The sequence below is a fragment of the Somniosus microcephalus genome, chromosome 29, assembly GCF_052327205.1.
Source record: "Somniosus microcephalus isolate GS21.2 chromosome 29, FLI_Smic_1.0, whole genome shotgun sequence".
In the NCBI taxonomy this organism is placed as follows: Eukaryota; Metazoa; Chordata; class Chondrichthyes; order Squaliformes; family Somniosidae; genus Somniosus; species Somniosus microcephalus.
Genome location: NC_141015.1, coordinates 19,990,942 through 20,001,219, shown reverse-complemented (window position 1 = coordinate 20,001,219; position 10,278 = coordinate 19,990,942).

The window sequence follows — 10,278 nt, the reverse complement described above, 5'->3', positions numbered from 1 at the left end:
TTGGAAGGAGGCGAGTGCTCATTGTTCTATCCCCAAACTGTCTGATTATCAGCATTGTCGAGACTGTTGCTCAATAGAGACTTCAGGTGCTCCGCACCAAGCCTGATTTTTTAAAAATGTTGGCTAATTTTGCTTTTTGGTTTAAATGCTCATGGCATATTGCAAGATAATTGTATTAACCCCAACTCAGCCGCTATATGCAGTGGGGACTGTGATAATGTAACTAAAAACTCTAAATGCTGCAATATGGGATAGTTGGAGTGAAATTTAGGGGTAGATTTTCCTTAAGCTGTCAGGAAGGAGGCGGGACTTCAACTTTCGGGTTTTAGTCCCGCCTACATCGACGTCCGGCCAATCCGCGCGATTTTCCCTTGATTGACCTTGTTGAGCCCGCCCAGCGGGCTCAGCAGGCCAATTAAGGGCCACCCGGCAACAGGTGACGTCACAGACTGAAATTTCATCTGTCAAGAGGTTTTGACAGAGGAAATATCAGTGTTTCACAGCTGTTTGAAGCTGTCAAACACTGACAGTCTGACTTCTAACTCGAGTCCTTCTACACAGACTCAGTTAGAACTGTCACCGGCAATGAAAGCTGAAGGCTGTCACTTTTGACAGATCGCAGCCATTTTGCTTTCAGTGCCAGCTGAGTGATGGACTTCCGAAACCTACAGGAAGAAAGGCTGTTAAGGTAAGTACAGGTAATTTAAACTTCTTTAGACACACCAAACACACTTACCTTTGCACTCATGCACCCATCACTCACCTGAACACCGACATCGCGACCCCTCCAAGTCCTTCAACCCAACGGCCCGCCTGCTCTAACCTGGCGTGGTTTGGAGCCGTCGGGAATCCCACACGACACCCCTCAAAATAGGGATTAGGCTAAAAACTGCCTGTTAACTACCTGTTAACAGGCAGTTAATTGGCACTAACCCCTTCCCACCTCGGGTCGGCGGGTCCCAGTGCGGGGCAGGTACCCGCCTCCTGTGAAACTTACGTGGAGGCGGGTTTTGGGCGGGATGGTGTCGGAACCCCGAATTCGGGATTCCCCCCCCCCCCCCACACGCCTGAAACCCCGCCTGACGGCTCCAGAAAAATCTACCCCTTAACTTCAGCGGGACTGCCCGTTATACATCGCCGCCCGATCAGAGTCAGTGGGTGTATAACGGGCACCTGATGTGTGCCCATGCGGATATGGAATTTTACCCCCAGGGAGTCTTGCTTTGGGCAGATCAGTCTGTATCCTACCTAATCTAATTACGTCTGGATTATTCAATGTGGGGTATATGCATTAAAAATATTCTTAGGGTAATTGGGTGGCATAAGTGGGCTGGCACACTGCACTTTCACCTCTGGGACCTGTGTGTGTAATGGAAATGTCACACTGGTGCAGTAGGGCCTGATGATCCATGCCTTTGTTACCTGCAGACTCAACTATTTCAACGCTCTCCAGGCCGGCTCCCACTTTCCACCCTTCAAAAACGTGAACGCATTCAAAACTCTGCTGCCCGTATCCTAACTCGCACCAAGTCCCATTCACCCATCCCCCCTGTGCTCACCGAGTTACATTGGCTCCCAGTCCAGCAACGACTCGATTCTAAATTTCTCATCCTTCGGAGGAATTTTAACCCCCAAGGACGGGTGGTTTGGGGACAGGTAGGAAGTAAAAAATGTATACAGCTCAAGCTCGCAGGAGGCAGATCGGTCAGTAAATGTTTTTAAGGAGGCTGCATGCCTCCATTTTAACAGGTATTTTATTTTTACCTAAAGGAGGCCAGGTTTCCCGGGGCTCAGGAAACCCGGCAGTTAAAAGGAGACGAGAAGGGCCGGATCCGTGAGATAAGTGCATTTACAGCACAGCTTGTGGGTCAGGAGGAGCAGGAGTGTCTCCTCTAAGCCCAACAAGCAAACCTCTTTACGGACCCTGGGACCTCCAACTCCTCCTGCGATCCCCAAGTGCTCAATTCCCAATCTCCAACTCTCTCCCCCCCCCACGATCTCCTACTTACCTGACACCCGCTCCCTGGCTGCTTTCCCCTCCAACAAGCAGCCAGCCTGTCAATCAAGCTGGCTGTTGGGCAGGAAGCCTGTTGAAAAAATTCCAGGTTTCCCCTCCGGAAATCCTCCCCCCTGCTTTCTTCATGGCCCTGAGTAAATATTGGGGCCCTCGTGTTCAAATCTCTCCATGGTCTCGCTCCTCCCTATCTCTGTAACTTCCTCCAGCCCTACAATCCTCCAAAATCTCTGCATTCCTCCAATTCTGGCTATTGCGGGCATCCCTGATTTGAATAGCTCCACCGTTGGTGGCCATGCCTTCAGCTGTCTAGGCCCTAAGCTCTAGAATCCCTCCCTAAAACCTCTCCGCCTCTCTACCTATCTCTCCTCCTTTAACTCTCTCCTTAAAACCTACCTCATTGACCAAGCTTTTGGGCACCTGTCCGAATGTCTCTCTATGTGGCTCGGTGTCAAATTTTCTCTCCTGTGAAGCGCCTTGGGACGCTTTACTTTTTTAAAGGGGTTGTTGTTTTGTTGATCTTCTGAAGCCAGGGGTTAAGCCACATTGTTGGAACAGAGTACAGAGAGCAATTGTCTGCACCTAACTGTTCCGATCTGACTTCAGTGTGGGCACCTGTAATGGGAAAATGTTCTAGGGCTGTTGTTCCCTACCCTAAACAACCCGCTCTGCTTCTCTTTCGAATCTACGACTGATCATTTAACGTGGTTGTTTATTTCATTGCTGTTTGTGGGAGCTTGCTGTGTGCAAATTGGCTGCTGCGTTTGCCAACATTACAACAGTGACTGCACTTCAAAAGTACAGGAAACTCTCTTTTAACCGGCACCTAAATAACCGGAAACCTCTGTTAACCGGCAAAATTCAGGAGTAGGCTCAGGTAAGTTTTACTTCATATTAGTGGCAGTTCCTGGATCTGTGGCTGTGTAACTGGGGTTCGTGCACTTGTTGCTAAGCAACAAGGACGCTTGGTCTGTGGCCGGAGTTCCTGCACATGTTGCTAAGCAACAGGGAAGCCTGGATTTGTTGCTGTGTACCTTTTAAACTATACCTCTCTGTAATCCGGACTTTTTGATAAACCGGCACCACGCCGGTCCCGTCGGTGCCAGATAATAAAGAGTTTCCTGTACTTCATTGGCTGTGAAGCGCTTGGAACGTCCTGAGGTTGTGAAAGGTGATATATAAATGCAAGTTCTGTCTAACTCGATTAAATTGACTTTTGTTTTAATTTATCCGCCACTGTCACATAACAACTTGTTTTGAATAAAATGCTGCATTTGGAAATAATCTGACTGAGTTTCATTCAATGTTGTATATCTGTAACCAATGTTCCCTGTAATTTTATTTCCGTGCGCGGGCCCTTTAATTAGCTGTGTGACCCATTCAAATCTTCGCGCATGCGCGGTTATTCCCATTGAATAGCCGGTAAGTGGCCTGCGCGGGACCTTCAGACCCTGCACGGTTGCACAGTTTAACCGGAACGTTGCCTGTAACCTCCTCCAGCCCTGCAACCCTCCAAGAACTCTGGCCTAGATTTTCCGGGCGCGATCAGTGATGGGTCGAGTGGGAAAGTGATTTTTTTTCCTCAGCGGGTCGGGACCCCACTGTGAACCTGCTGCCACACACCTTTCCCAATGTTGGGTCTGTCAGCGCTGAGCAGACCCAACACACAGAGGCAGGAGGCCCAAATCGGGTAATTATGACCTTGTTTAGAGATCATTAAGAATACATTTGAGCTCACCTTTTCATTTTACGTGCTCGCCCACGGGGTCCTCGCTGGTCGTGGACCACGTTTGTCAAGCTGAGGCAGGAGTTCAGTGGCCATTGAATCAGCTGTTGAGTTGACAACTTCAGATGTACTGTAAAAACTCCCACCTTAGAGATATCTTCCCTCAGCCACAAGCTCTTCCTCACTGCATTTCCACAACAGATTCACCATACTGCAAGTCTTTACACAGGTCTCCATCCAGCCTGACCTCATTACCTCTCTCACCATTGACAGATCGCTTCTGTCATCCCTACTTCACCTGCGATCTATTCCATCAGCATGGGTGCCCTTTATACTCTCTCACCTTGGTCCTCAGAATCCCACCACAATCAGCCCCCACACCAGCAGCACCAACATCACCACCAACCTTCTCCGCAATCACCTGATGCTATACAGGACAGAGGGCATCAGCACCTGCCCATATGGCCTCACCAGGGCCAGATTTACTTCGCTTGATGCTGTATACCTTGGCTGCCTCTTGATGCGCCAGGTTGGCAGCACCCCACACCAACACCATAAAGCATCCCTACAATGCCTAAGCCATTCCTTTCACACTCATCACCATTGTGGGAGTACCGTTATGTCTCACCATTCATAGAGTCATAACGGCACAGAAGGAGGCCATTCGGCCCATTGAGTCCGTGTCGGCTCTCTGAGCAATCCAATCAGTCCCATTCCTCCGCTCTATCCCGGTAGCCCTGCAAGTTTAATTCCCTCGTGCCTATCCAGTCTCCCCTTGAAAACATTGAGTGTCTCCGCTTCCATCACTTCCGTTGGCAGTGAATTCCAGGTCATCACCACTCACTGCGTAAAAAAGTTTTTCCTCACATTCTCCCCTGTATCTCTTGTCCAAAACCTTAAATCTGTGTCCCCTAGTCCTTATACCATCAACTAGTGGGAACAGCCTTTCCTCATCTAGCCTATCCAAACCCATCATAATCTTGTACACCTCTATCAAATCATCCCTCAACCTCTTTTGCTCTAATGAAAACAAATCCAGCTTCTCCAACCTGTCCTTGTAGCCAAGATCCCCCATCCCCGGAACCATTCTGGTAAATCTTCTCTGCACCCTCTCAAGTGCCTTCACATCCTTCCGAAAGTGTGGTGACCAGAACTGGACACAGTACTCCAGTTGTGGCCTAACCAGCGCTTTATAAAGGTTCAGCATAACTTCTCTACTTTTGTACTCAATACCTCTATTTATGAAGCCCAAGATCCCATATACATTGTTAACCACTCTCTCAATATGTCCCGCCACCTTCAGGGACCTATGCACATTAACTCCCAGGTCCCTCTGTCCCTGCACACTCTTTAAAACTGCCATTAAGTCTATATTGCCTCTCCCTGTTTCTTCGGCCAAAATGCATCACCTCACACTTCTGTTTTAAATTCCATCTGCCACTTGTCTGCCCATTCTGCTAGCCTTTCTATCTCCTTTTGCAGTCGATTGATATCATCATCACTGTTTGCCACACCCCCAAGTTTGGTGTCATCGGCAAATTTAGAAATTCTACTCTATTCCAATATCCAGGTCATTTATATATATCAAAAAAAGCAGTGGCCATTCACTGCAACTTACTAAGCCACTTCCAAAGGTGCACACAAATCTGTCCAATAATGCAAAGTGTTGAAAATAAAGGTTTCAATGTTTGACACCAGGTTAACAGAAACTTTATATGAACATTGCATAAAACACCCGAGTGCCTACCATTGTGTATTGTTAGCTGGTATGAGTGGACTAGGATGAGGGTGAGTGTGAGGGGTGGCTAGTGAGATGGGGAAGTGATAATATAGATAGATAGAGAGGGATGGGTGGAGGTGCAAGGTAAGTTGGTGTGAGTAAGGATGTGCAGGAGTAGGGAAGGCAGAGTGGTGGGATGTGATGAGAGGTGCAGCAGGATGAGGTTGAGTGTGGCTTTGTACTAACGTTTCGTGATCTACTGAGATCATTAAACGTTTGCGGCACTGCACCCAGATCCTCCTGACCACATCCCTGCTTGTGCCTTCCTCTGCAATGTGCAACCAGGCTGTGTTGCTCTCCTGGGGCGGTCTCTTCCATCCATGGGAAGGGAAGAGGACCTCCCTGCGTTCTGTGACTCCCTCCATAAGCAGCTCTGCTCCTCTGTGCAGCGATTGTTAGTGTTTGCAGCACCTCAATGCTGTAGAACACTGACAGCACAAATGTCAAATTAAAGTTGTCCATGGTCCCTTTAAAGAAACCGGCTGATGACACGTCATCAAATGACATCACCAGACCTGCTTCCTCTAATTGACCGGGAAACGCGTTGGGTGGGCTTAACAAGCCCCATCATGGGAAATTCATTTTACAGAGTGGGATGGAGCCAGCAGCGGGGTCGGGACCGGCCACCGACATCACCCGCCACGGACCCGCCAAGATTAGTAATACCCCGGCCTCTGTGTTACTCCACCTCTGGCCTCTTGTGCATCCCCTACTCCCTTCGATCCACCATTGTCGGCTGTGCCTTCAGCTGTCAAAGCCCTAAGCTCTGGAATTCCCTCCCTAAACCTCTCCATCTCTCTACCTCTCCTCCTTTAAGATGCTCCTTAAAACCTACCTCTTTGACCAAGCTTTTGGCCTCCTGTCCCAATAGCTCCTTCCTTGGCTTTTGTCTGATTACGCTCCAGTGCAGCGCCTTGGGATGTTTTACTATGTTAAAGGCGCTATATAAATACAAGTTGTTGCTGTTGTTGTTGATGTGAAAGGTTACGGTTCTGAGTGGCTTCCCAATAGTTACCAAGTGGATCCACCTTGCTTAACAAAAGGAAAATAATTGCTGATGATAAGCAGGCCTGAATCTGAAGCCGGAACCGCTTCCTCATGGCATAAAGGTACATCTTTGCCCTTGGAATGACCCCAGTCTCACCTGGGCAGATAGTTGGCAAATATTTTGCATGGCAGACTTATCACAAAACTCAGGGCAGCGAAACTGAAAGGCAACCTCATCGACAAGAACTGGTTTGGACAAGATTAGGCCGCTGACAGGCCTGTGTGCCCTCGCCCCCATTTATACTGAAGTATCACTGCAGAAAAAGAGCCTTGGAATGCTAATTCCCCATCTTAAGAAAAGCTAAAAGGAGGTGGAAGGCTCATCATGCTGATAACCTTTGACCTCAGATACACTACTGTGTACAGTTATGAATGCAGTAAACCTTTTGTTAAAGAATGGGCAATTGTTGGAAAATCTGATCAGTAAAAAGGCAAAAACAAATGGTGATATTATCATCGAGGCGAGATCAGAATGTCTCATTGAAGCTCCTTCAAAAAGAAAAACGATCATAATGAAAATCAGCATGAAAACAGAACTTGAAACTTTGATTATCAATGCTGACATGCTTCCATCAACAGAATTCAAACTAGGGCAAGGTTGGGCTCAGTTTCCTGGTTCTGGGACTATCGGATTGGGCCTGGGCACAGCAAACAAAGGAAAAGTGCGCTCCACCCTGCCCGATTTTTCTGTATTGGCTCTGCCAGGATATCCAATAGCTCAAGACACAGGACCAGGAAACTTAGAATCATAGAATGGTTACAGCACAGAAGGAGGCCATTCGGCCCGTCGAGCCCGTGCCGGCTCTCTGCAAGAGCACTTCAGCGAGTCCCACTCCCCCGCCCTTTCCCCGTAGCCCTGCAAAAAATTTTCTTCAGGTGCTTATCCAATTCCCTTTTGAAAGCCGTGATTGAATCTGCCTCCACCACCCTTTCAGGCAGTGCATTCCAGATCCTAACCACTCGCTGAGTAAAAAAGTTTCTCCTCATGTCGCCTTTGGTTCTTCTGCCAATCACCTTAAACCTGTGTCCACTGGTTCGCGACCCTTCCACCAATGAGAACAGTTTCTCTCTATCTACTCTGCCTAGACCCTTACTGATTTTGAACACCTCTATCAAATCTCCTCTCAACCTTCTCTGCTCCAAGGAGAACAACCCCAGCTTCTCCAGTCTATCCAGGTAACTGAAGTCCCTCATCCCTGGAACCATTCTCGTAAATCTTTTCTGCACCCTCTCTAAGGCCTTCACATCCTTTCTAAAGTGCAGTGCCCAGAGTTGGACACAGTACTCCAGTTGAGGTCGGACCAGTGTTTTATAAAAGTTCATCATAACTTCCTTGCCTTTGTACTCTATGCCAAGCCCAGGATCCCGTATGCTTTTTTAACCATTTTCTCAACCTGCCCTGTCACCTTCAATGATTTGTGCACATATACCCCCAGGTCCCTCTGGTCATGCACCCACTTTAGAATTGTACCCTTTAGTTTATATTGCCTCTCCTCGTTCTTCCCACCAAAATGTATCACTTTGCACTTTTCTGCATTAAATTTCATCTGCCACGTGTCTGCCCATTCCACCAGACTGTTTATGGTGCTGTCCGTGGCGGGTCATGACCCTGCTGTTGACTCCATCCTGCTGTTGAAAATAAACTTACCTTACTGGGGCCTATTAAGCCCGCCCAGCGCGTTACCCGGCCCAATTAGATGGTGCAGGTCTGGGGGCGTCATTCATGACGCGCTTTCAGCCCGGATCCTTAAAGGGAACATGGCCACATTAGATTTTAAGTTTAATCTAAAATAGTGGGTGTTGAATCTTTACTCTAAAATAATATAAGTTATATATGAGTGACAAAGACATATTTAAATAATATTATTAAGTAATATGATGCCATCTACAAATGCGATCAAGGACATAATTAAAAAAGTTATTTTTAAGTTATTGGTGCTTTAGTCACAAATCTATAGACTTTTGTATCAGTAACTGGTACAAATAAAAGATGTGTGTGTATAGGTAATACATAAAATTAAGCAGATTTTAAATGTAATTGTAAAGGGGTGGATTTATAATCTTGTGCAAGTTCAGTGGAAGAGTTGCGGAATCCCTGACAAACAGTGTAAGTGGTGCTTACAATGTGTTTCTGGGATTTCTGCAGCTCTTCCATTGAAGTTAACAATGGACAAGTGAGATAACCTCTGCAGAAATTCACCCTAAAGTCTCAAACTGAAAAATTAAATTAGTCATATTCAGGGACTGAAAGCAAATTGAACCAGTGGAATGAGTGATGAGAATGAAATTGTTATGGTTGATGACTTGATTTAATCTGCAACTGGACAATCACAGTATACTGTGAGAAACACCTGACCAGAAACAACACAAAAATTTATTTAAATGGTATATGTCATTTTTTATCGTGCAGATCAATTCATTGCAATTACTGTTCAGTTGGAAGGCAACAGCCGAGAATGGCCAGTGAAAAATGTATTTCCCTCACCATCCAGGGTAGCACTTACATCCCTTCAGGAATTTCTGAATTAACATTTACCAGTAGCTTTTCAACCAGAACAGAATCTCCATCAATCTGTTAGCTGATGTAATCAACATGTTATTCTTTTGGTTTGTTTTCCATGCTGTCAAGTAATCAGCTGGAGCAAAGGTCACGGAACTGCCGCTTCAGGTTGACAGACGTGGTTCCCAAGCTGCGTGAATCCAGTGGCCATGCAGGGAAATTTAAGTGCCTGTCAACTACATGATAATGATCTCAATTGGAGCCCCGCCACTGCTGGTCGGGTCGGCTCCACGATGACGGACACACCTGGGGGAAAGGCACGTGGGAGTGAGATGACAGTGGGTTCCCGACCCGCTGTCAAAAATAACAACTTTCCCAGCCGACCCGCCACCGATTGCGCCCACTACCACCCCGTTAACTTTGTTTCTCTCCACAGATGCTGCCTGACCTGCTGAGTGTTCTCCAGCATTTTCTGTTTTTATTTAAAATTTTCAGCATCCGCAGTATTTTCTTTCGTTCAAGCACTTTTGAAGTTTCATAATGCAGGGAATACGGCAGCCAATTTGCACACAGCAAGGCCCCACTATTTACTGAGGGAATGGTAGCATTGTGGTTACGTTACTGGACTAGCAATCCAGAGGACTCGACTACTGATCTGGAGACATGAGTTCAAATCCCACCAGAGCAGCTGAGGAATTTAAATTCAGCTAATTAAATAAATCTGGAATAAAAAGCTAGCATCAGTAATGGTGACCATGAAACTATCGGATTGTCGTAAAAACTCATCTGGTTCACTAATGTCCTTTAGGGATGGAAATCTGCCATCCTTACCTGGTCTGGCCTATATGTGACTCCAGACCCACAGCAATGTGGTTGACTCTTAACTGCCCTCTGAAATGGCCCAGCAAGCCACTCAGTTGTAACAAACTGCTACAAAAAACATTAAGAATAAAACCGGGCAGACCACCCGGCATCGACCTCGGCGCCAGCTACGGGCACAACGGCACACCCAGCCCAGTCAATCCTGCAAAGTCCTCCTCACCAACACCTGGGGATGTGCCAAAATTGGCGGAACTGTCCCACAGACTAGTCAAGCAACAGCCTGACATAGTCATACTCACAGAATCATACCTTTCAGCCAATGTCTCAAACTCCTCCGTCACCATCCCTGGGTATGTCCGGTATACAGTAGGGGGGAGTGGCCCTGGGAG